Raw genomic sequence first — 25,009 nt, 5'->3', positions numbered from 1 at the left:
AATCTGGATTCCTTTGCCAAGGCAATTGCACCAGTATTGTCACAAAAGACTTTCATGGGACCAGATGCACTAGGTATGACACCTAGATCGGATATGAACTCCTTCATCCAGACTCCTTCATTTGCTGCTTCCGAAGCAGCTATGTACTCCGCTTCACACGTAGATCCCGCCATGACGCTTTGCTTGGAACTGCACCAACTGACAGCTCCACCATTCAATAAAAAATATGTATCCGGATTGTGACTTAGAGTCATCCGGATCAGTGTCAAAGCTTGCATCGACGTAACCGTTTACGACGAGCTCTTTGTCACCTCCATAAACGAGAAAAATATCCTTAGTCCTTTTCAGGTATTTCAGGATGTTCTTGACCGCTGTCCAGTGCTCCACTCCGGGATTACTTTGGTACCTCCCTGCTATACTTATAGCAAGGCACACATCAGGTCTGGTACACAGCATTGCATACATGATAGAACCTATGGCTGAAGTATAGGGAATGACTTTCATTTTCTCTCTATCTTCTGCAGTGGTCGGGCATTGAGTCTGACTCAACTTCACACCTTGTAACACAGGCAAGAACCCTTTTTTTGACTAATCCATTTTGAACTTCTTCAAAAATTTATCAAGGTATGTGCTTTGTGAAAGTCCAACCAAGCGTCTTGATCTATCTCTATAGATCTTGATGCCCAATATGTAAGCAGCTTCACCGAGGTCTTTCATAGAAAAACTTTTATTCAAGCATCCCTTTATGCTATCCAGAAATTCTATATCATTTCCAATCAACAATATGTCATCCACATATTGCTACAGAGCTCCCACTCACTTTCTTGTAAATGCAGGCTTCTCCAAAAGTCTGTATAAAACCATATGCTTTGATCACACTATCAAAATGTTTATTCCAACTCCGAGAGGCTTGCACCAGTCCATAAATGGATCGCTGGAGCTTGCACACTTTGTTAGCACCCTTTCGATCAACAAATCCTTCTGGTTGCATCATATACAACTCTTCTTCCAGAAATCCATTCAGGAATGCAGTTTCTACATCCATTTGCCAAATTTCACAATCATTAAATGCGGCAATTGCTAACATGATTCGGACAGACATAAGCATCGCTACTGGTGAGAAAGTCTCATCGTAGTCAACTCCTTGAACTTGTCGAAAACCTTTTGCAACAAGTCGAGCTTTATAGACAGTAACATTACCATCAGCGTCGGTCTTCTGCTTGAAGATCCATTTATTTTCTATGGCTTGCCGATCATCGGGCAAATCCACCAAAGTCAACACTTTGTTCTCATACATGGATCCCATCTCAGATTTCATGGCCTCAAGCCATTTCGCGGAATCTGGGCTCATCATCGCTTCCTCATAGTTTGTAGGTTCACCATGGTCTAGTAACATGACCTCCAGAACAGGATTACCGTACCACTCTGGTGCGGATCTTACTCTGGTTGACCTACGAGGTTCAGTAGTAACTTGATCTAAAGTTTCATGATCAGCATCATTAGCTTCCTCACTGATTGGTGTAGGAATCACTGGAACTGATTTCTGTGATGAACTACTTTCCAATTCGGGAGAAGGTACAATTACCTCATCAAGTTCTACTTTCCTTCCACTCACTTCTTTCAAGAGAAACTCCTTCTCTAGAAAGGATCCATTCTTAGCAACGAATATCTTGCCTTCGGATCTGTGATAGAAGGTGTACCCAACAGTCTTCTTTGGGTATCCTATGAAGACATATTTCTCCGATTTGGGTTCGAGCTTATCAGGTTGAAGCTTTTCACATAAGCATTGCAGCCCCAAACTTTAAGAAACGACAACTTGGGTTTCTTGCCAAAACACAGTTCATATGGTGTCGTCTCAACGGATTTAGATGGTGCCCTATTTAATGTGAATGCATCCGTCTCTAAAGCATAACCCCAAAATGATAGCGGTAAATCAGTAAGAGACATCATAGATCGCACAATATCCAATAAAGTACGGTTACGACGTTCGGACACACCATTTCGTTGTGGTCTTCCAGGTGGCGTAAGTTGAAACTATTCCACATTGTTTCAAATGAAGACCAAACTCGTAACTCAAATATTCACCTCCACGATCAGGTCGTAGAAACTTTATTTTCTTGTTACGATGATTTTCCACTTCTGTTGAGGATATAAACCTTAGAGTCACCCGCCAGAAGGGGCCGGGTTACTCATAAGGGTCATCACTTGAAGCCTGGTGCCAAACTTGAAGACGGTGGGCCAAAGATGGGCTTAAGACCCGGAGATGGCTTAAAGCCCGTAGTGATAAACCGCCGTCTGGTGAGACTTGTAGTATAAGGCAAGAATAGTTAAGAGTCCGAGCCGGACACTTTTATGAGCCGGCCGGGACTCTGAGGGCTGCTGGGCGTCAGCCTCTCTATATAAAGGGACGACTCGGCAGCGGTTTAGGGACAACAAAGATCTCATCGAGAGCCGGGCATAGCAGTTAAGCTCCCCGGTCATCGAAACCCTAATCAATACCACCTCAACTGGACGTAGGCTTTTACCTTCACCGTAAGGGGCCGAACCAGTATAAACCCTCGTGTTCCTTGTCCCGTTAACCCCTTCAAGCTTCCTAGCGGCGATGGCTCCACGACTAAGTCCTAGCTTGAGGACATCTGCCGTGACAATTCCACGACAGTTGGCGCCCACCGTGGGGCCAGCGCACGGTGGATTTGAGTTCTTGAAGGGCAGCTTCGAAGGGCTCAAGGGATACGTTGTGGGCCGGATGACCAAGAGTCGTCGCGGCAAGCTATACGTCGACGATGCAAACTGGGGCCCCGACGCCAGCTCAATTGAGTACGGGTACCGGGTCCCCTTCGGCGGAATTCATGTTTTCATTGGCAAGATTGGTGAGCCGGATCTCTGCGCCGATCTCATCGAGACGGCTCAGCGTGCACGACCCGCCCAGGCCCTGCCTGCCTTAAAGCATGCTTTTGTGGGATGTATCCATGGAGGGCTTTCTGATAAATCTGGATCTGGTGATGAGACGGCCGCCGGCTCTGACGGCGAGTCGTCCACCGATGAGTCAAACTCGTTGTATCAACTTCAAGATGGCAGGCTCATGGGTTGTTCCGATGGTGACAGTATTCCGGACCCGTTTGAGCTGCCAAGCCGGGTTGGAATCTTCATGGCCGGTGCGCAGCCTGTTCAGAACCCTGCTGCTGGAGCGGGAAACCCGGTGCCCTCGCCGGCTCAGGTGCTGATGGATCTCACGGACAAGATGACGGCCCTGTTGACCGCCGCGGATGACCCGGCGGATCAAGCTCAGCATGATGCGGAGGTGGCGCAGTTAAAGTTAGATCTAGTGAAAGCTAAGGAGGATCTGGCAGCAGAAGGGATCAGGATGGCTGTGGAGAGGGCAGCTCTCGACGCCCAAACTCAGTTGATCCAGGCGCAGTCCTTCCGGCTCACGATGGATCAGAACGCGTCCAATGAGGTCATGAGAAGGAGGCATCAAAAGGCCCAATCTCGACTCCCTCCGGTTTACGATCCTCGAAACCTCTTCAACACGCCAGGTGCAGGGTCTAGTAACCCGCCGGGGATCATAGTGCCCGGGTCTGGGAACCCTATTCAGCCGCAAGTGATGGGGCCTCCCCGGGTGAGCCCTGCCCTGCCTCAGTACGTGCCAATACCACCGGGTCATTATGCTAACCCGCTGGAGAACATGGTAGCCGCAGCAGCGCGGCTGGCGGCCCTCCCAATTGACGGCGACTCTCCGACGGCTATTGAAACCCGCCGGGTCAGGGAACTCCTTCAGACAGCACTGGCGTAGCAAGAGGCGTACTCCTACAGCCGGGACAGGATCCACTCGACCCCTCGTCCAGGCCGGAGCCTAAGTTACAGCAGACACATGGTCTCAGCGACCGGCTCAAGTAACGTCCGACGCCATGACCCGCCCCCTGGCCATGGCCCGGCTCATAACGGAGCCTTTCACGCAGCAGAACAAGGCAGAGCGCGGCAAGAGGCGGAGCAGGTGCCTCAGTTGACGGCTTACCAGACTCCCCCGGCTTATCCGACGACTTCCGTCGACGTGGGTATCCCTACCAGGACTGGAGGTGTCCCTTGTTTAGTGCCAGCTCTCCGCAATGAGCGTCTACCAAAGGACTTCAAAGGCCCTAGGAAGGTGCTTAATTACACAGCTGACTTACAACCCGCAGCCTGGATCGAAAGTTACGAGATGGCCATGGAACTGCTGGAGGTCAGTGAAGCGGCAATGGCCAAGTACTTCACCATGATGTTAGATGGGACTGCCCGCACTTGGTTGAAAGGGATACCACCGAATTCCATCGGGTCTTGGGCTGAGCTGAAAGCCCGGTTCATCCAAAACTTCAAGGATACCTGTAGGCAGTCTATGTCAATTGTGGATTTGACTAACTGTAAGCAGCAGGAGGGTGAGTCTACGACACATTGGGTTCGCCGGGTTAAGGAGATAATACATTCCTCTGATAAGATGGATGCCGGCTCTGCAGTCTTAATGTTGGAACAGAATTGTCGTTTCGTGCCCCTGAAGATGAAACTCGAGTGTCTTAAGCGCGACTGCAATGATATGGGTACACTGATGGCGGCTCTCGTCAAATACGCCGATTCTGATGGTACCAAGGACCCCGCTTCAGATGATGAAAGGACAGGGAAGGGAAAGAACAACGGCAATGGCAAAGGTCCTCAGCATAACCCGGGGAACCAAGGAGGCGGCAAGCGCAAGGCCGATGGCAGCCTAGAGTTCGTAGCCAACGCCAGCTCACAGGGTAATAACCAGCGACGCAAGGGGAGGCCCCCTCCCCGAGCCGGCGGGTCAGGCCCGACGCTGGAGCAGCTGTTGAATGAGCCTTGTCCAAGGCATGGCTCTAGAGAGAAGCCAGCTACTCATCTATGGAAGGATTGTGCAATCATGAAGGCCTTTAAGAATTCCAACGCCTTCAACGGCAACAACGGCCCGGGCGGCGGCTCAGGCGCCGGCGGCTTTCATGGCCCGGGCGGCGGCTCAAATTCTAATCCTCAAAACGGTCAAGGGGGCTTTAATCAGCAGTCTGGCCAGGGTCATCAACAGCAGCAGGGGGTTATCAGACCAATCCAAAGCAGCTTAGCGGTGGACAGTATAATGTGTTTACCACCAGTCTGTGTAAGCGAGATCAGAAGCTTCATACGAGGGCTGTGAATGATGTTGAGCCGGCAGTTCCACGCTACTTGCGGTGGTCTGAGCAGCCTATAGTGTGGAGTAGGGAGGATCACCCTCCCCGGGTGGATAATCCGGGTCACTTGGCCTTGGTGGTGGCTCCTCAGGTGGGAGGATATAAGTTCACTAAGGTGCTCATGGATGGAGGCAGCAGCATCAACATCCTCTATTATGAGACGTTCCGTCGTATGGGGTTGATTGATAAGAACCTCAGCCAGTCAAACACTATTTTCCATGGTGTGGTACCTGGTAAGTCGGCTTATCCAGTCGGCAAGATCGAGTTGGAAGTGGCCTTTGGAGATGAGCACAACTACAGGGTGAAAAATTGACCTTTGAGGTGGTCAAGATAAGAAGTCCGTACCATGCCATATTTGGGCGGCCGGCTTATGCCAAGTTCATGGCACGGCCGTGTTACGTGTATTTACAGCTCAAGATGCCGGGTCATAATGGGACCATTACGGTTCACGGCAGCCGGAAGGTGGCCCTGGAGTGTGAGGAAGGCGATGCAGCTTACGCAGAATCTGTTTGTGCAACAGAGGAGTTGAAGTTTTACAAAGACAACGTTGACCCAACAGATATGACCTCTCTGAAAAAGCCGACTACGGAGCATGAGTCGGCAATGAAATTTAAGTCGGCTGATGAGACTAAACTTGTTGATTTCGTTCCAGGAGATTCATCTCAGCAGTTTAGCATCAGTGCCAATCTGGATCCAAAATAGGAAAGCGCGCTCATCGAGTTCATCCGTGAGAATAAGGACATTTTTGCATGGAAGCCGTCTGACATGCCAGGTGTACCTAGAGAACTCGCTGAGCACACTCTCAATGTTGATCCGAAATTTAAGCCGGTCAGGCAGTTCCTTCGGCGGTTTAATGAAGAGAGGCGGAAAGCTATTGGTGAAGAGGTGGCCCAGCTCTTGGCGGCCGGGTTTATCGTTGAAGTCTTTCACCCAGAATGGTTAGCTAACCCGGTGCTCGTACTCAAGAAGAACGGCACCTGGCGGATGTGTGTGGACTACACGGACTTGAACAAGGCATGTCTGGCTGATCCTTTTGCCCTTCCCTGTATTGATCAAATTATTGATGCTACGGCGGGTTGTGACCGCCTAAGTTTCTTGGATGCTTATTCTGGATATCATCAGATTAAAATGGCAGTTAAGGACCAGGAGAAGACAGCGTTCATCACTCCCTTTGGAGCCTTCTGCTATGTGTCTATGCCCTTTGGACTCAAGAGTGCACAGGCGACTTATCAGCGTTGCGTGCAGAACTGTCTTCATAACCAGATTGGGCGCAATGTTCATGCTTATGTGGACGATATTGTGGTTAAATCCAGGAAGGAGGAAACCTTGATAGATGATCTGAAGGAAACCTTTGATAATCTCCGGGTCTACAAGATGATGCTTAACCCGGCCAAATGTGTTTTTGGTGTTCCTGCAGGCAAGCTCTTGTGTTTCTTGGTTTCTAACAGAGGCATGAAGCTAACCCGGAGAAGATCAAGGCCATCCCTCCCTGGCTAAGCCGGCGTGTATAAACGACGTCCAGCGCTTGGCGGGTCGTATCGCTGCTTTAAGCCGGTTCATAAGCCGTTTGGGTGAGAAGGCCATGCCATTATATCAGTTGATGAAGAAAACTGATGACTTTGTCTGGAATGATGCAGCTAATACTGCTTTTGAGGATTTGAAGAGACAGCTGGCCGAGCCCCCAGTCCTTCCTGCTCCGGTTGACAAGGAGCCTTTATTGCTGTATGTGGCTGCTAACACCCGAGCCGTCAGTGTGGCCGTGGTGGTGGAGCGCAAGGAAGAGGGTAAGGAGCATCCGGTTCAGAGGCCGGTTTATTATGTCAGCGAAGTACTCATCGAGTCCAAGCAGCGGTATCCGCATTGGCAGAAACTTGTTTATGGTGTGTTCATGGCAAGCCGGAAGCTTAAGCATTATTTCCAGGGTCACCCCATTACTGTGGTCAGTTCTGCCCCCCTTGGAGATATCATTCAAAATAGGGAGGCCACAGGGAGAGTGGCTAAGTGGGCTATAGAGCTCGGGCCTCATGGTCTGAAATATGCCACGCACTGCTGTTAAATCTCAGGCTTTGGTGGATTTCATCAATGATTGGACAGAGCTACAAGTGCCCGAGCAAAAGCCGGATAATACATATTGGACTATTCACTTTGATGGGTCCAGGCAGTTGGAGGGCTCGGGGGCTGGAGTCGTATTGGCTTCCCCTAAGGGTGATAAGTTCCATTATGTGCTACAATTGATGTTTCCTTGTACCAACAACGCAGCTGAATACGAGGCCTTGCCTCACGGTCTTCGGATGGCTAAGGAGATGAGCTTGAGCCGGGTAAGGTGCTTCGGCGACTCAGACTTGGTGGCTCAACAAGTATCAGGAAAATGAGACCAACCCAAGGGCTAACCCTCGTTGGCTTTTCTTTATAGGAGAAACTCCGTGTGCACCGCGCGTCCGTGCCGGGACTCGAACTCGGGTGGGCTGGCAGCAACCTCAGCTACCCAGCCAACGGGTCGACTCCAAGGACCCTCTCATGGTGGCTTATCGCCGCGAAGTTGATGCCATTGCTGGGCACTTTCAGGGTTACCAAGTAGAGCACATCGATCGCAGGAAGAACGAGGCGGCTGATGCTTTAAGCCGGCTGGGCTCTCAGCGAAAACCGGTGCCGCCTAATATTTTCCTGGACGTCCTGCATAACCCTTCTGTTAAGTTGCCTACAGAGGAAGACTTGGCTGTCCCTGACCCGGAGGCACGACTGGTGGCGGCTCTCCACATCATACCGGACTAGACAATGCCCTATCTGGCTTACATGACCCGGGGAGATTTGCCTGAGGATGAAACTTTGGCCAGACAAATAACCCGGCGGTCTAAGTCAATGATTGTTATCAATGGTGAGTTGCATCGCCACAGTGTTACGGGAGCGTTCCAGCGTTGTGTCTCCCCTGAGGAAGGTCAAGAGATCTTGCGTGAGATTCATGAAGGGGATTGTGGCCATCACGCCGGCTCAAAGTCTCTTGTGGCCAAGGCTTTTCGTCATGGTTTTTATTGGCTGACGGCTCATGCTGATGCGAAGGATTTGGTCAGTAAATGTGATGGTTGCCAAAGGTTCTCTCGACGGGCTCATGTGCCGGCTCAGGAGCTGAGGATGATCCCGATTACTTGGCCCTTTGCAGTCTGGGGGCTTGATATGGTTGGGCCTTTTAAAAGGTCCAAGGATAAGAAGACCCACCTCTTGGTGGCAATTGACAAATTTACCAAGTGGGTTGAAGCGGAGCCAGTTAGCAAGTGTGATGCAGCCACGGCAGTTCAGTTTATGAAAAAGGTGATCTTTCGCTTTGGCTTTCCACACAGCATTATAACTGACAATGGTACCAATTTATCCAAAGGCGCCATGGAGGAGTTTTGTCAACGAGAGCATATTAGACTTGATGTTTCATCAGTGGCTCACCCTCAGTCCAATGGTCAAGCTGAGAGGGCTAATCAGGAGATTCTGAAAGGCATCAAACCCCGGCTTTTGGTCCCTTTACAACGGACGCCGGGTTGTTGGGTGGAGTAGTTACCCTCCGTGTTGTGGAGCATCAACACTACTGCTAACAGGTCTACAGGTTTCACACCTTTCTTCATGGTTTATGGAGCGGAAGCAGTCCTCCCCAGTGACATCCGTCATGATTTGCCTCGAGTGGCGGCTTATGTTGAGGCGGATAATGAACAGGCGCGCCAAGATGCTCTTGACTTGTGGACGAACAGCGTGATGTGGCAGCAGCTCGCTCAGCGATTTACCAACAAGACCTGCGCCGTTATCATAGTCGCCGGGTTAAATCCTGGGTCTTCCAGGAAGGCGATCTCGTGCTCCGGCTCATCCAAGATCAAACAGATGCGCACAAGCTATCCCCGCCTTGGGAAGGGCCTTTTGTGGTCAGCAAGAATTTGCACAACGGGTCATATTACCTCATTGACATTCGGGAGCACAAAGATTCACGTAAGTCGGAGGAAGAGACCCGTCGGCCGTGGAATATAGCTCTGCTTCGACCTTACTACACTTGAGCCACCGGCTCTCGTAATGTACATATTTCCCTAAGCCGTGTATATATTATGATAAGCAATAAAGCAGGACCTCTGTCCTTTTTTCTCCTACAAATGTGAACGTGTTGTTTCCATGGCAAGATCACATGATAAATTGAAGGAGAATCCGGCTTATGATCGTGTTCGAATCTAGCCGTAGGCAATAAGGTCACTTGGGGGCTTCCTGTTCAAACATAGGTCGTATTCAAACCAAAGAGAACATAGCTGTCGATGCCCATTTGATTGGCAAAGTGCCGAGCTCATTGAGGAGTTTTCTTTGATCATATCTGAATCATAGTTCAACCCCCTTTGGGAACCGACGTGGATCGTATTCGAATCAGCATCGTTAAACAATTCTTAAAGTCATTTGGGGGCTTCCTGTTCAAACATGGGTCGTATTCAAACCAAAGAGAACATAGCTGTCGGTACCCTCTTGATTGGCATCGCCACACCCATTGGGGGCTATATGATCGCATTCGAATCCTAGCATAACCCCTTTGGGACGGGTCTCTGGTCGTATTCGAACCGGAAGCCCCTACGTTTTCTGATTTATAGCAAGTTCTTCTGATTATTTCAAGTATGCACGGCGGGTCTCACTTTGCCGGCTTAACTTTGATTTACAGTGCTAGTCGAATACAACCGGCGTCATTAAGACTGGTAAACCGGAATTGAGGTGCCAACCTTATTGCCCGGGTTATCTAAGCCGGAAGTGTGCTTGCAGGCTGGTAAGTGTGTTGTTACGGTTATATCAAGGACATAATTGAGGACCAGTCTTTGGTGAATCATATTCCGGGTTATATGCATAAGACTATGATTCTCCGTGCGGTAAGCCGCCTCGAGACTTGTGATTTGTCTTTCTATGCAAGATAGTTAAAGACAACTATTTAAGCTTAAGGAACATGACTGATCAACTATAACCCGGAGAAATATAAAGGAGACAACTTCAATGGACTTCAGCATTCAACGCGCGCACGATGGCACGGCAAAGTTAAAGTGTTGGTCCTACTCTATTACAAGACTCATCGAGTCCAAAAGGGTGAAGCATTGTTTAATAAGCCGCTTGCAGAGTTACGATGCTTGCTGGGTTGAAGTTTCCGGCTCATCCCTCTCCGCTCCTCCGGCTGTTCCCAAGACCTGGAAAGTTGACGACTTCCAGTCAATGCCGCTCAGAGCTTCAAATTGAGCTTCCTCGTCAATTAACCCGGCCGGGTCAATCTCCGGGGCAAAGGTGTGCTTCCGAGTCGGCGGGACTAAGCTGATGGCTTCATAGCACGGAGTGGGGATCCTCTGATTCTCTGAGTCGTAACCCGGCTGGTACTTAGTCAGATCCGTATCATTGCCAATCAGAGTGGCCACCGGGCGTACGATCTTCACGCAGGCTGCAAAGTCCCTTTGGTCGAAGGGGGTGTCGTCTTCCTTCAAACTGGGGTAGCCCAGAGCGATGTCCGCCGGGTCTAGTTCTGGAAGGAACGCCTTGGCCCGGCTCAGAGCAGCTATGGCTCCGGCTCTTGCAGAGGCCCGTCGCAGCTCTTGGACACGTTGAGGAAGAACGGCGAGCCGGCGAAGAACTTCCGCCAGGTGAGTCGGCACCTCATTGGATAGGGCCACCACAGCCAAAGCACGCTGTGACCCGGTGTAGAGTTGCTCCACCAGGGTGTACACGGCCTTAACTTAGTTACCACACTTTGGTTGAGGTTGGCACTTCTGGGACCTGTTTAACATAATAAGATAAGCCGCCGACAAGGATGAGTTATGAGATATAAAGATTATAAACTTGATGAAAACCGGTGAAAAATGACTTACCGAAGATTGCGGCAACCATCTGGGACACTTGGCGCTTTAAGCCGGAGAGTTCGACGGTCTTCTCTGTCAGAGCCTTCTCCGCCTGTTCGGCCCGGTTCACCAGAGTAGCCTTTTCTTCGGCCCAAGCTTTCCGTTCAGCGTCAAAGTCCGTCTTCAGCTTTTCTTGCGTAGCAATACTGGACACAAATTTGGCATTGGCCTTCCGGGTCTCAGTTTCTTGCGTCCTCAGCTAGGTCTTCAGATCAGAGATGTCAGCTTCAAACTTCTTGCAAGCAGCCTGCATAATTTCCGGGTTATGGGGTGAATAGTTATTATGCAATTTTAAAGTCCCAAGCACTTTCCAAGCAAAGACACTTGGCACTTGGGGGCTAATGCATATCGAACGTTTTCTATTTACAAATTGTCGGTTCAAGCGAGTAAGCCGGAACTTAAGTCTACAACGTATTCTATCATAAGTCGTAGACTTGGGGGCTAGAGTATGGTAAGAATAACAAGATAACTATGCAGTAAGCAAGAAGAAAGAAGAGTAGTACCTCAGACTTCTGCTGAATCTGGTTCACCATGCCGATCTCTACATCCCGGCTCTTGTGCACTTGGCTGACATAGCTGGAGACGATCTCTCCGATGTTCAGATTGGCGTAGTCGGTGAGGTCCAGATTAACCCGGCGGTGCTGTAGCAACTCCTCCTTGGCGGAGCACTTGGCCAGTGCAGTAGGTCTCCCCGGCTCAACAAACTCCGTCCGGGTGATTACCACGTCCGGGTCATTGACCGGCTGAGCCGAGCTGGAGGTCTCCAGGTTAGCAGAAGCCTCTGCAGTTGCCTTGTCGGTTGGAGCGGTAGCTTCGGGAGCGGAGGCAGCTGGCGGTTCTTGAGCTGCTACCTCCGGTTCAGGCAGGTCCGGCTCTTCGACCGGCTTGTTCTTCTTCGCCCTCTTGGTGAGCTTTGCCTGGGCACTGAAAGGACAAAAAAGGTTAGTACAAAGGTATGAGCAAAGATAAGCATAACAAAGAGATGATCATTGTTACCCGGGTACGGTCTTGAAGGCCGGCAGGCTTGATTGCATCGAATCACCAGAGGAGGGTGAGGTTTCCTGATAGTTTGAATCAGAAGAATTGAGTGGTTGATGTATAACACCCGCCAAAGGATGAAAAGGGTACAAGTTGGAGGTAACCTCGGTTCGGCGTTTCCTCGATGCATCGGGTAAGCTGGAAGAGAGGTCAGCGTCCTTGTTGGTCCGGGTGTGCCGCCGGCTCTCATGAGTCTGTTGCTTCAAAAGAAATTGAGGATCTTCATAAGCTAAAGGATGAGAAAATCTTACTTTCCGGGTTACCCTTCGGACTTTCAGCCTTGGCAAGGGCTCCGAGTCGGAGGAAAGTATCATTACCTCTTCAACCACCGGGTTACTTGCTCCAGTATCATCCTGTTGATCAACAGTATTGATAAGGTGGACAGAAATAGACAGCAAGTACAACAAGAGTTTATAGGCTCAGGGGTTACCTCTGACTCGGAGCTGTCGCTTAGTTGCAGCAGCTCTGAAGCAGTAGGCCTACTTCCCTTCTTGCGGGGAGCGGCTCTCTTGGCGGCTTTCTTAGCCTTCCTGGCCTTCTTGGCCGCCTCATGGTCATATTTGACCTTCCAGAATTTGTCATCAGCCTGAAAAATACAATGACGATTTCTTAAGGTTCGGATGAAAGTTGTCTACAGGTGAAAATAAGATGTTCAGGTCAGTGGCTTACCGCTGGGGCCGGGTTGGTCTTGCAGAAGGGGCTTAAGCCGGTCCTCCCGCAGTCTGCCAAGCTCTCGTTCAAGAGAGCCTTGGTCATGTCCTCGGCAACATCTTCAGGAAGATCGTTGCGGCTGTGTCGCAGGGGGTCATCTTTCCGGCCTGTGTACTCACACATTAAGCCGGGGCGGCGGCTCAAGGGGATCACCCGCCACGAGATCCAGACCCGGACCAGATCAATTCCATTGAGACCATTGCCCAGGAGAGCCTTGATCTTGTTAATAGTGGGGAGCAGAGGTTGGCGCTCCGCTTGAGTCAGCTTGTCTGACAGAGGGTGTGTTGGTTCCAGACGCGAGGGGCGAAAGCCGGGCAGCAGACTCTCGTCAGCCGGCGACGTGTCTTGGCAATAGAACCACGTCTGGTTACAGTCCTTTGGGTGGCTTGGCGGCTCGGCGTAAGGGAAAAGGCAGTCTCTCCGTCGCTGAATGGAGATGCCACCAAGTTCCAAGCTTGGCCCGTTGGCGCACTCGTTCTGACGGTTCAGGTAGAAAAGCTCTCTAAAGAGCAGCAAGCTGGGCTCTTCTCCAAGGTAGACTTCGCAGAACATTTGGAAGTTGCATATATTGGACACAGAATTGGGTCCTATGTCTTGTGGCCGCAGATCAAAGAAGTTCAGCACATCTCTAAAAAACTTTGAGCCGGGCGGTGCGAAGCCCCGGCTCATGTGATCCGCAAAAATCACTACCTCCCCGTCCTTTGGCTGTGGTCTCTCCTCTGACGGGTCAGGGGCACGGTAGGACATGACGTCCTTCTTAGGCAGGTAACCCGACTTTACAAAATCCGCTAAGGTATCGTCGATGACATTGGACCTCATCCAATTGCAAGTGATGGATGCTTTAGGAGCTTTGGGAGGCATGGTGAAAGTCGGAAGCCTATGATAAAAGGAAACATGCCCGGTTTAATTATAAGCCGGAGGAAATTTACAGTTCAATATTAAAGTGGCGGCTTATGGAGGGGACTAATGACATATATCTAGGTGCGTCGGGTTATATAAGCCGCCCGAGGTATTGAGAGCAATTCAATTATCTACAGCCTTGCTGCAAATGAGCCGGAAATTTTTTACAGTACGTGGTTTCTTTAAGCCGGAAACGTAAACCGCCATGACTCGGCAGGTGTAGTTTTTTACTAAGTATGGTGAAAACAGGTTTCACACATCGCAGTAAATAATTTGGATCAAAACGGTCGGTTGAAAAGGAAAATTCATAGACCTAAAAACAGACGCAGAAGAAGTCTGCGGGTTCGAACGAAACATCTATGCAGTAAAAAGGGGATCTATTTGCATTAGGAATGGAAGTGAAACAGCTACCGCAGTGGTTCTATACAAGTCTAAGATCAAAAGGGGTGATAAAAATCAAATCTACCGAGGGCCTGCGAAGAACGGTGAAGAACACGGGAAGAACAAGAAGAAACCCTACTACAGATCTGTTCTACGGGGCAGCAAGGACTTACAGGTGCTGGTGAGTCGCGGAGGACGCTGCCGTTCTCTGGACACAACAGGTTGATGCAGCGGCCGGAGTCGGTGAGGACGAGAAGATCCGCGGCGGCGACGGCAACAGAGCTCGAGCCGAGGAGCAGTGGCATGAGGAGGAAGACGGGTGGCTGAAGGCTCATCGCGTCGGGCTGTTTATAAGGCCAGTCTCATAAGTGGGCGCGAGAAACGAGGAGGCCACGGCGCGGTTATCTCGCCCGAGAGGCGCCTCAATTTTCGGGATGGCAGTAAAGATAAGATCCGTTGCGGATCTGGTGGAGTAAAAAATGGACTTAATGGAAGATGACGTCACGGCGGATTACCCGGAGTCCAGAGGATGACGTCACGCCAGGTTATGGCCTTCACACAATTGTAAGCCGGAGATTTTCTGTCGAAAGAATTGAAGATTGAGATGAGCCGGCTCAAATCAATCTGGGGCCTAATGTTGAGGATATAAACCTTAGAGTCACCCGCCAGAAGGGGCCGGGTTACTCATAAGGGTCATCACTTGAAGCCTGGCACCAAACTTGAAGACGGTGGGCCAAAGATGGGCTTAAGACCCGGAGATGGCTTAAAGCCCGTAGTGATAAACCGCCGTCTGGTGAGACTTGTAGTATAAGGCAAGAATAGTTAAGAGTCCGAGCCGGACACTTTTATGAGCCGGCCGGGACTCTGAGGGCTGCTGGGCGTCAGCCTCTCTATATAAAGGGACGACCCAGCAGCGGTTTAGGGACAACAAAGATCTCATCGAGAGCCGGGCATAGCAGTTAAGCTCCCTGGTCATCGAAACCCTAATCAATACCACCTCAACTGGACGTAGGCTTTTACCTTCACCGTAAGGGGCCGAACCAGTATAAACCCTTGTGTTCCTTGTCCCGTTAACCCCTTCAAGCTTCCTAGCGGCGATGGCTCCACGACTAAGTCCTAGCTTGAGGACATCTGTCGTGACAATTCCACGACAACTTCACTCTGAAATTCTTTGAACTTTTCAAATGTTTCAAACTTATGCTTCATTAAGTAGATATAACCATATCTGCTCAAATCATCTGTGAAGGTAAGAAAATAATGATACCTATCGGTGTACAAAAGAGGGGGTGCACTTTTGTACCCCTTTACCTGTGCACGGACAGTCGGAGCCGCGCCCACGGCCGCACCAAGCAGAGCGGAGGAGGTGAACCAAGGTAAAACCAAAGCTCAAGACGGCCAGAGCAACACCAAGATCAAGACCGCAAAGAAGCAGAGAGGCGGAGCAGGTTCCCCCGGCAAGATCCTTGCCGGGGGCAGCCTCAGCGGCCCCGGCAAGACCCTTGCCGGGGCGGCTCGCCCATGCCAGCGGAGTGAGCCACCCTCGAGCCCACGGGTTCCAACTCAACCAACCACGTTGGAACTAGGGCTCGGGAGGCACCTCCATGGTGGCATGCAGATCTTTGTGAAGACAAGGAATGTTCAAGATCAGATGAGGATTAAAAGACAACAGTCCTCGGCCAGATCCTTGCCGAGGAGAGCCACAAGACCCCCGGCAAGATCCTTGCCGGGGATGACAGCGCGCCACGGCAAGACCCTTGCCGGGCCACCCGGCAAGGCCCTCATCGAGGACGCCAGCAGGGCCACTGCCAGACCCGCACCAACCAAGTCTCCGCCATCGTTCGCATGCAGCTGCCAGCTCAACTAGCTGAGCGGGCACCTGCATGGCAACATGCAGCTCCCAGGCCAACTCATCAAGCACCTGCGTGGCGGCATGCAGATCTTCGTGAAGTCTCCACCATCGTGCCACCTCAGCTGCCTGCTTGCCTACATGGCGCCGCACGCATCGCAGGCCAGGGCGTGTGTCGAAGCGAGGAGGAGCAGCGACGGACGGGATGGGCCTCGCCCCCGTCCCCGATAAAGCTAGGGGACACCTCAGCGGCGCATTAAATGCATCTTGTCCTGTAATACGAGCGATAAGCTCGCAATACTGTACGCCTTTCCACCTCCTGTATGCCACTGTGGCAGCCCCTTTCAACTATAAAATGAGGCCCATGGCATACTGGAGAAGGATTCGGCTCTTTGGAACCACGCACCCACCATAGGTAGTTCGAGAGCTCAAGAACTCTCTGAAATACATCCACCAAAGCAGGACTAGGGTTTTACGCATCCTCGCGGCCCGAACCTGGGTAAACGATCCTTGTGCTGATTAGTAATCCTGCTCTTCTCGTAACCCTACGCCCCGGCAACCGTAGTAGGGATTCTTGTGATCCCATAGGTGTCGTTCCACACCGACATCTTTGGCGCGCCAGGTAGGGGACACAATTGTGAGAATCTAGTCTAGTAGTTAGCCTAGCATTTCCTCATCGCCATGGCTCCCAAGAAGAAGACGGCCACGACGGTCGGCTCGTTGGGAGCCGAACGTCCCATGCCAGTGCGGACGAGCGGCGGGCCAGTCGCGGACAGGATCCAGGCTGCAGTCCGCGAGCACCAGCATCGCCCTGGTAGTCAGAGTCTGGCGAGCAGCATCGTTCGCGCGCGAGACGACCGGCCGCACGTCGCCAGATCCAAAGACGGAGCTGGGCCCCCCGCAGGCGGCGCGGGGCCCTCCAGGAGTGTCGTTGTGCCACCCCCGGGCGGTGCAGCAACCTCCAGGACGCCCGCGCCGGCGCCCACAACGCGCTTTTCCCAGGGTGCGTGCAACGAGCAGCGTCACCGCGCTGAAGACCCCGGACACTGCAGTGGGAAGAGCCCCGTGCATCGTCCGCGGGACGAAGGAGTCCAGCATGCCCACCGAAGTGCTGGCGAAAATGGCACGCAGCCGCTGGGTCGTGATAGAGCTCCTTCTAACGTGGTTAGAAGTTGAAGCGCGCCACGGTCCACGCAGCTGTCGCCGCCACCCACGCCAGCAGAAGCTTTGGCACGCGCGCAACTGCTCCTCGACTTCCGTCCTGCTGCGGAGAAGCTCGACGAGTGGAGGGCCACCATCCGGAGCTTCGTCGTTGTCGCCAACAAAGATGATCCATGGCCGGCGGGACCCTCGGGCCGGCACCCCACCGAGCCACCACATGCCAGCGCTGGGAGGACCGGGGGTCCTGCGGTTACGGTGCACTCTCCCCCTCCTCGCCAACCGCCGCGGGCGTCGGCCCGTCATGACGACGCCTGTGATAACATCTCCATAGCGTCGTCCGACCCGCGGACCCGCCGCGACCAGCGCCAAGTTCTTCGAGAACGAGCTCACAAAGATGCTCGAACCACTATCGAGCGCCGGCGTGATACACGCCACCAGTCGGACAAGCGGGCGGGACCCGCTATGGACCACCCAGTGCCGGGGGGCTCCAGCGGCCTAACTTACAATGTGGGCTGCCCAGCCTTTACCCGTGAGCTGTGGCAGTTCCAGTGGCCGTCCCACCGCACGTTCAAGCCCGACGTCGGCAAGAAGTATACTGGCAAGACCCATCCATCCAAGTTCCTCAGCATCTACACCATCGCAATGCAGGCTGCCGAAGCTCACGACGACAAGGTGCTTGCCAAGTACTTCCCGTTGGCACTGAAGCCCAATGTTATGTCTTGGTTTATGCACTTGCCGGCGGATTCCATTTCTTCTTGGTCGGATCTGTGCCATGAGTTTGTTGGCGCCTTCACTGGGGGCCACCAAGCTCATGGCCAGGCCAGTGATTTGCATATCATTCCCCAGAAGGAAGGGGAAACCCTGCGCAAGTACATCCACAGATTCAGCCGAGTGCAGTACAACATCCCCGACGTTCATCCCGCCGATGTGATCAGCGTGTTCCATCAGAACGTGCGCAACCGCAAGATGCGCGAAGAGCTGGTGATGACCAAGGTTAAGGATGTGGCCGAACTCTATGTTCTGGCCGACAGGTGCGCCCGGGCTGAAGAGGGAAGGAAGTACCCCGGCGAGGATGCTGGCGCGGAAACCGACTCTACTGATGAAGACACCGCCGCCCCGACGAAGAAGGGCCGGTGTCGCAACAGGAAATGCAAGAGCAAGGCCGTTCTTGCCGTTGAAGGGTCTGACGACACCGGTGCTGCCAAGAAGGTAAAGGCAGACGACCCCGGCAAGGAGATTTCCGGGTGCGTCGCCTGCCGGGCCTTAGCAATTGCCGACAAGCCAGGGGGCTCCGGCAAGCAGTACTGCAAGATCCACCGCACCAAAGGCCACGACCTCCTGAACTGCCGGCAAGTCGAGCTGCTTACTGAAAAGCAAAAGGCCGAGTATGAGAGGTGGGACAAGGAGAAGGGCCAGGACGGTGCCGAGGGATCCGGCAAGAAGCGTGGCGGCCAAGGAGGCCGCCGCGACAAGGACAACCAGCAAGAGAGGCCCGCCCGGGGCCGTGACAAGAAGAAAGAAGACGATGATCATGACGAGGACAACGAGTCCGGCGAGCAAGAGTTCCAGAAGGCTACAGAGGCCATGTGCGTCGACGGTGGCGCCTCGCTGCATACTTCTCACCGCCAGCTCAAGCAGTGGGCGCGAGAGATTACAGCAGCGGAGACGTCGTTCGACGCACAGAAGCCGCTGAAGTGGTCCAGCACACCCCTCATCTTTGACGCCGAGGACCACCCTGACCGCACAACCGCGGTCGGGTGTTTGCCGTTGTTGGTCTCCCCAACGATACGCAACCTCAAGGTGAACAAGATGTTGGTCGACGGCGGGGCCGGCCTGAACTTGGTCTCGCCCGTCGTGATCAAAAGGCTGCAAATCCCTGATGGAGACCTCGAGGAAACGGGCACGTTTCAAGAGGTCAATCTGGGGAGGAGCTAGCCAAAGGGGAAGGTCACGCTGCCCGTGACGTTTGGGGGGAATTGAACAAAAGGACGGAGAGGATCGTCTTCGACGTGGCCGCGATCCCCTTGCCCTACAACGGGATCCTCGGCCGCCCGGCACTAGCCAAGTTCATGGCGGCAGCGCACTACGCCTACAACATGCTAAAGATGCCCGGGCCGTTGACTATCATCTCCGTCCCCTCCGATAAGAAGGACGCGCTGATTTGCGCCAACCAACTCTACCGGGAAGCACTTGCAGCAGCTGCCGCGAAGGCACTTGCTCCTGCCGCTAAAGCCCTAGGAGGGAAGAAGGAGCCCGACAAGACCTCTCGTACCCACTCCGGCAAGCGCACCTCCTCGGAGTGTTGTGCTACCGTCAAGGACGTGCCAGAGAGCTCTACCGGCAAGAGCAAGAAATCCAGAGCTGAGCCACCGTAGACCAAGAAGGTGTCCATCAGGGAGGATGGCACGGGAGGGGCTTTCACCATAGGCTCCACCCTCGACAGCAAATAGGAAGGCGCGCTCGTCACCTTCCTGCGGGCGAATGTCGACGTGTTTGCGTGGCACGCCTCCGACATCCCCGGTGTTCTCAGGGAGGTGATTGAGCACCACCTAGCTATCTGTCCTCATGCGCGGCCCGTCAAGCAGAAGGTCAGAAAGCAGGCTCTGGAGAGGCAGGAGTTCATCACAGAAGAGATCAGGAAGTTGGAAGCAGCGGGTTTGGTGAGAGGAGTGCTCCATCCGACGTGGTTGGCCAATCCGGTAGTGGTGCGCAAGGCAAATGGGAAGTGGAGGCTGTGTATTGACTACACAGACATCAATAAGGCCTGTCCTAAGGACCCCTTCCCATTGCCGCGCATCGACCAGATTGTCGACTCCACGGCCGGGTGTGATGTGCTGTCATTCCTCGACGCCTACTCAGGCTACCACCAAATCTTTATGACGAGAGAAGATGAAGAGAAGACAGCATTCATCACCCCATGTGGTACGTATTGCTTTTTACGGATGCCTTTCGGGTTGAAGAGTGCTGGCTCGACGTTTGCAAGGGCAGTCCAAATTGGTTTTGAACCCCAACTCCATAGAAATATGGAGGCATACATGGATGGCATAGTGGTCAAAACCAAGGACGGGGCAACCCTTATGCAAGATCTGGAAGAGACGTTTGCCAACCTGCGCAAGATCAACCTTAAGCTGAATCCTGAGAAGTATGTCTTCGGCTTTCCGTCTGGCAAGCTTCTACTTGTGTCGCAGCGCGGGATCGAGGCAAACCCAGACAAAATCAAGGCTATTGAACAGATTGAGGCGCCCAAGCGGATCAAGGATGTGCGTCGGCTCACCGGCTGTGTCGCCGCCATGAGCCGATTCATCTCCAAGTCCGCCGAGCGCGCCCTTCCCTTCTTCAAAATCTTGAAGAAGGCAGGTCCGATGGAGTGGACCCCAGAAGCCGAGGCGGCATTGCAGGATCTGAAGAAATACCTTTCCTCCACGCCAATACTGGTTGCGCCAAAGCCACAAGAACCGTTGCTGTTGTACCTAGCGGCAACAAATCAAGTGGTCAGCGCCGCGGTGGCACAGAGGGGGGTCGACGAGGAGGCAGTGGCGACAGCAGAACCAGTGGAGGGCGAGCCAAAGATTCCCCGGCAGGACCTGGTGTCGGCAAGGCAAGGCCCTCGGCAGAGTCCGACGCCGTCGGAGCAACACCCGCATAGTCAAGTGAAGTGGTGCAGAAGAAGAAGATGATGCAACACCCGGTTTACTTTGTCAGCTCCCTCTTGCAGGGGCTAGGTCGAGGTACTCCGGTGTGCAGAAATTGCTCTTCGGCCTCCTTATGGCCTCGAAGAAGCTGCGTCATTACTTCCAAGCCCACAAGATCACTGTCGTCACCCGCCTCCCGCTACAATGGATACTGCACAACCCAGATGCGACCGGAAGGATTGTGGAATGGCTCTTGGAGTTGTCGAGCTTTGGGTTGAAGTTTGAAATTACTTCAACAATCTAGAGGAGAATCTTGGCAGAGTTCATTGCAGAATTGTAACACCCCGCATGTAACTTTCCATATTTGTAACTCCGACTCTTGCCATTTTCGGCTATGTGTTATGATATTCCCTCCGTGGTCGGGTTTTGTCTTTCGTTTTGTATTTTGTTCATGTCATGCATCTCATACCATGTCATCATGTGCATTGCATTTGCATACGTGTTCGTCTCTTGCAACCGAACATTTTCCCCGTTGTCTGTTTTACAATCCGGCGCTCCTATCTCCTCCGGTGCACCCCTCTTGTTTTCTTTCGTGAGCGGGTGTCGAACGTTCTCGGAATAGACCAAGGTTTGTCAAGTGGCCTTAGTATACCACCCGGAGACCACCGGTCAAGTTTCGTTCCATTTGGAGGTCGTTTGGTACTCAAACGGTTAACCGGGCATCCGCAAAGGCCATTTGTGTGTTGCAGCAAAACCCCCCTAAAAACCAGCCCAAAACCCCTCCAAGTCATCTCCATGCTCTAGGTCGTTCGATCACGATCGTGTGGGCGAAAACCGCACCTCATTTGGACTCTCCTAGCTCCCTCTACCTATTTATATGCCTCCTCTCCCGAAATCAATTGCAGATGAAACCATAAAATTCTCCACCGCGCGCCGCCGGACGAAAACTACCACCGACGGACATGTCCGCTCCGCCGCCCCGTCCAACCACGGCGTGACACGTCACCGCCGCCGTCCCCGCGCCGCCACGGCCCGTCGGGCCCGAGGCCGGCCCGCCCGCGCGCGACCGGGCCCCGAGCCGCCGCCCGGTCTCCGTCGTGCCCCGCCGCCGCCTGCATCACCGCCGACGCCATCGCCTCGCCGCACTTCACCGCCGGCCGGCGCTGCCCCACCGCCGACCGGACCCCGTCGCCCACGGCCGCCGCCTCCGCCGGTGCGCCGGCGCCGCCCCTTCCCCGTGGGTGCCGCCTCCTCTCCTTCCTCCCCCGTCGCCGGCGAGCCCGACCTCGACCGAGCCTCGATCCGATCTGGTCAAAGTCGTGAGGTTGACCCGATTTCCCTCTGTCTTTTTTTCTCCAAGTCCTGCAAGTTCTACAGCATGTGCACTTGTTCTTCATTGCATAACTCACTGTGCATAGCTTCGTTTCGCGCGTGTAATACATAAAATTGTTCGCCTCGTGATGCTCTACATTTTGTTCAATTGCACCATGTTCATTAGAGGCCATCTTGATGCCCAAATCTCTGTTGCAAGAGTGCTAGTTGCTGTTATCTTCTGATTCTTAACACAACTTGGAGAATTGTCATTTTTGTATCATTTAATATGTGCATCTTATGGGCATGAGCTCTACATGTGTTTTGTTGTATGCCATGCCATCTTTCCAGTGGTGTAGGCCATGTATTTTTGTGATCTCTGTGGTGACTAGCACAAGCATGCAAACTAAGCCCGTAATGTTTCTGATTTCTCTAAGTCTTTGTCTGCTGTTATTTTGTTGCCATGTAAACTTGATGCTACAGAGAGATCCATGCATATTTTGGAGATGTTCAGTAAGGATGTTTTGTAGATATTTTTGTAATTGAGCCATTCCTGCCCTTGTTTGCAATTATGGAGTGCCATAGCATGACTCAATCTTGCTCTACTTTTGCTATGAAATATTTCTGACAGATTGTTTACATGTTATTCAATTTTGCCAAGCTTATTGTAGTTGATCCATACATGATATGCTCTTGTTCTTTCCATGTATAGCTTCATAAACATGCCATCTTGTTGTAGGTATGCTTGTTTTGTCATGCATTGCTTTGTGGTGAGTGCATCAAGCTCACAAACATGCCTTCATATTATTGTTTCTGCCATGCTCTGTTTTCTGCTAAGTCTGAAACCTGTTAACGAAACTTGCTATGTTTACATGCTTGCCATCATATCTTCTGGTCCTTCTTGGCTTATCGTCAGTAAGGGACTTTTGTCATAGGCATTTAGTATAATACTGCCATGCCTTGTTTTGCTATGTTAACTTCCTGTAGCATGTTGATTTTGTGCTCTGAACATTGCTACCTGATGCTGTTTTCTGCCATGTCCAGTAATTTCACCAAGTCTGTGAACCTGTTATCTTTTGCACTTTTGCCATGCTTGTTTGAGCTTGATATGTTGTGATCTAGCCGTATCTTAGTGTTCATCTTTTGTCAAGCATCACCTGTAGATTACTTCCATATGCTTTGTTGCTATGTTGGAGTGCTGTAGAATTGTTGGTTGTTGCATTCTAAGTGCTATCATGCTGTTAATCACAGATTCGTGTCATTCTTGTTTTGCTTGCCATTTGCAAACCGTGCATCCGTTTCCGGTGATCTTTATATCGATTTCGACCGAAATCATCTCATATTTCCAGTGGCATGCTTGGTTCGCCAAGTTACTGCCTTGTTCATCATTTTCCTTCCGGAGCACGCATATGCATCGCATATCATATCTCGCATATCATACATGTTTTGCATCATGTTGCTTGTGCATTTCTCGTGATTGATTGTGGTTCCGTTGCTTGTGTTTTTGTCTTGGGTAGAGCCGGGAGACGAGTTCGTGAACGAGGAACCTGTTGAGTACGCTTACGAGGATCAAGCTTTCGACAACTCTGAGAACCTTGCAGGCAAGATGACCATACCCTCGAAATCACTTCTATCTTTGCTTTGCTAGTTGTTCGCTCTTTTGCCATGCTGCACTACCTATCACTTGCTATATTATGTCTCCCATATTGCCATGTCAGCCTCTAACCATCCTCTCCTAGCAAACCGTTGTTTGGCTAAGTTACCGCTTTTGCTCAGCCCTTCTTATAGCGTTGCTAGTTGCAGGTGAAGTTGGAGTTTGTTCCATGTCGGAACATGGATTTGTTGGGATATCACAATATCTCTTATTTAATTAATGCATCTATATATATTTGGTAAAGGGTGGAAGGCTCGGCCTTATGCCTGGTGTTTTGTTCCACTCTTGCCGCCCTAGTTTCTGTCATACCGGGATTATGTTCCTTGAGTTTGCGTTTCTTACGCGGTTGGGTGATTTATGGGACCCCCTTGACAGTTTGCCTTGAATAAAACTCCTCCAGCAAGGCCCAACTTTGGTTTTACCATTTGCCACCTAAGCCTTTTTCCCCCGGGTTTTCTAGAGCCCGAGGGTCATCTTTATTTAAACCCCCGGGCCAGTGTTCCTCTGAGTGCTGGTCCAAACTAGAGCCCTTTGCAGTGCCACCTTGGGGAAACTCGAGGATTGGTTTTAGTTGTACGGACTGCTCATCCGGTGTGCCCTGAGAACGAGATATGTGCAGCTCCTATCGGGATTTGTCGGCACATTCGGGCGGCTTTGCTGGTCTTGTTTTACCATTGTCGAAATGTCTTGTAAACCGGGATTCCGAGACTGATCGGGTCTTTCCGGGAGAAGGTTTATCCTTCGTTGACCGTGAGAGCTTATGATGGGCTAAGTTGGGACACCCCTGCAGGGTATTATCTTTCGAAAGCCGTGCCCGCGGTTATGAGGCAGATGGGAATTTGTTAATGTCCGGTTGTAGAGAACTTGTCACTTGACCCAGTTAAAATACATCAACTGTGTGTGTAGCCGTAATGGTCTCTTCTCGGCGGAGTCCGGGAAGTGAACACGGTTTGAGTTATGAATGACATAAGTAGGAGTTGAGGATCACTTCTTGGTCATTGCTAGATAACGACCGTTCCGTTGCTTCTCTTCTCGCTCTCTTTAGCGTATGTTAGCCACCATATATGCTTATTGCCTGCTGCAGCTCCACCTCATTACACCATCCTTTCCTATAAGCTTAAATAGTCTTGATCTCGCGGGTGTGAGATTGCTGAGTCCTCGTGACTCACAGATTCTACCAAAATAGTTGCAGGTGCCGACGATGCCAGTGCAGATGATGGGGTCGATCTCAAGTGGGAGTTCGACGAGGAACGTGGTCGTTACTATGTGTCTTTTCCTGATGATCA

The sequence above is a fragment of the Aegilops tauschii genome, chromosome 7 (assembly GCF_002575655.3).
Source record: "Aegilops tauschii subsp. strangulata cultivar AL8/78 chromosome 7, Aet v6.0, whole genome shotgun sequence".
Classification (NCBI taxonomy): Eukaryota; Viridiplantae; Streptophyta; class Magnoliopsida; order Poales; family Poaceae; genus Aegilops; species Aegilops tauschii.
The sequence above is the reverse complement of the archived record's forward strand: the minus strand, read 5'-3'. Positions refer to the sequence as shown.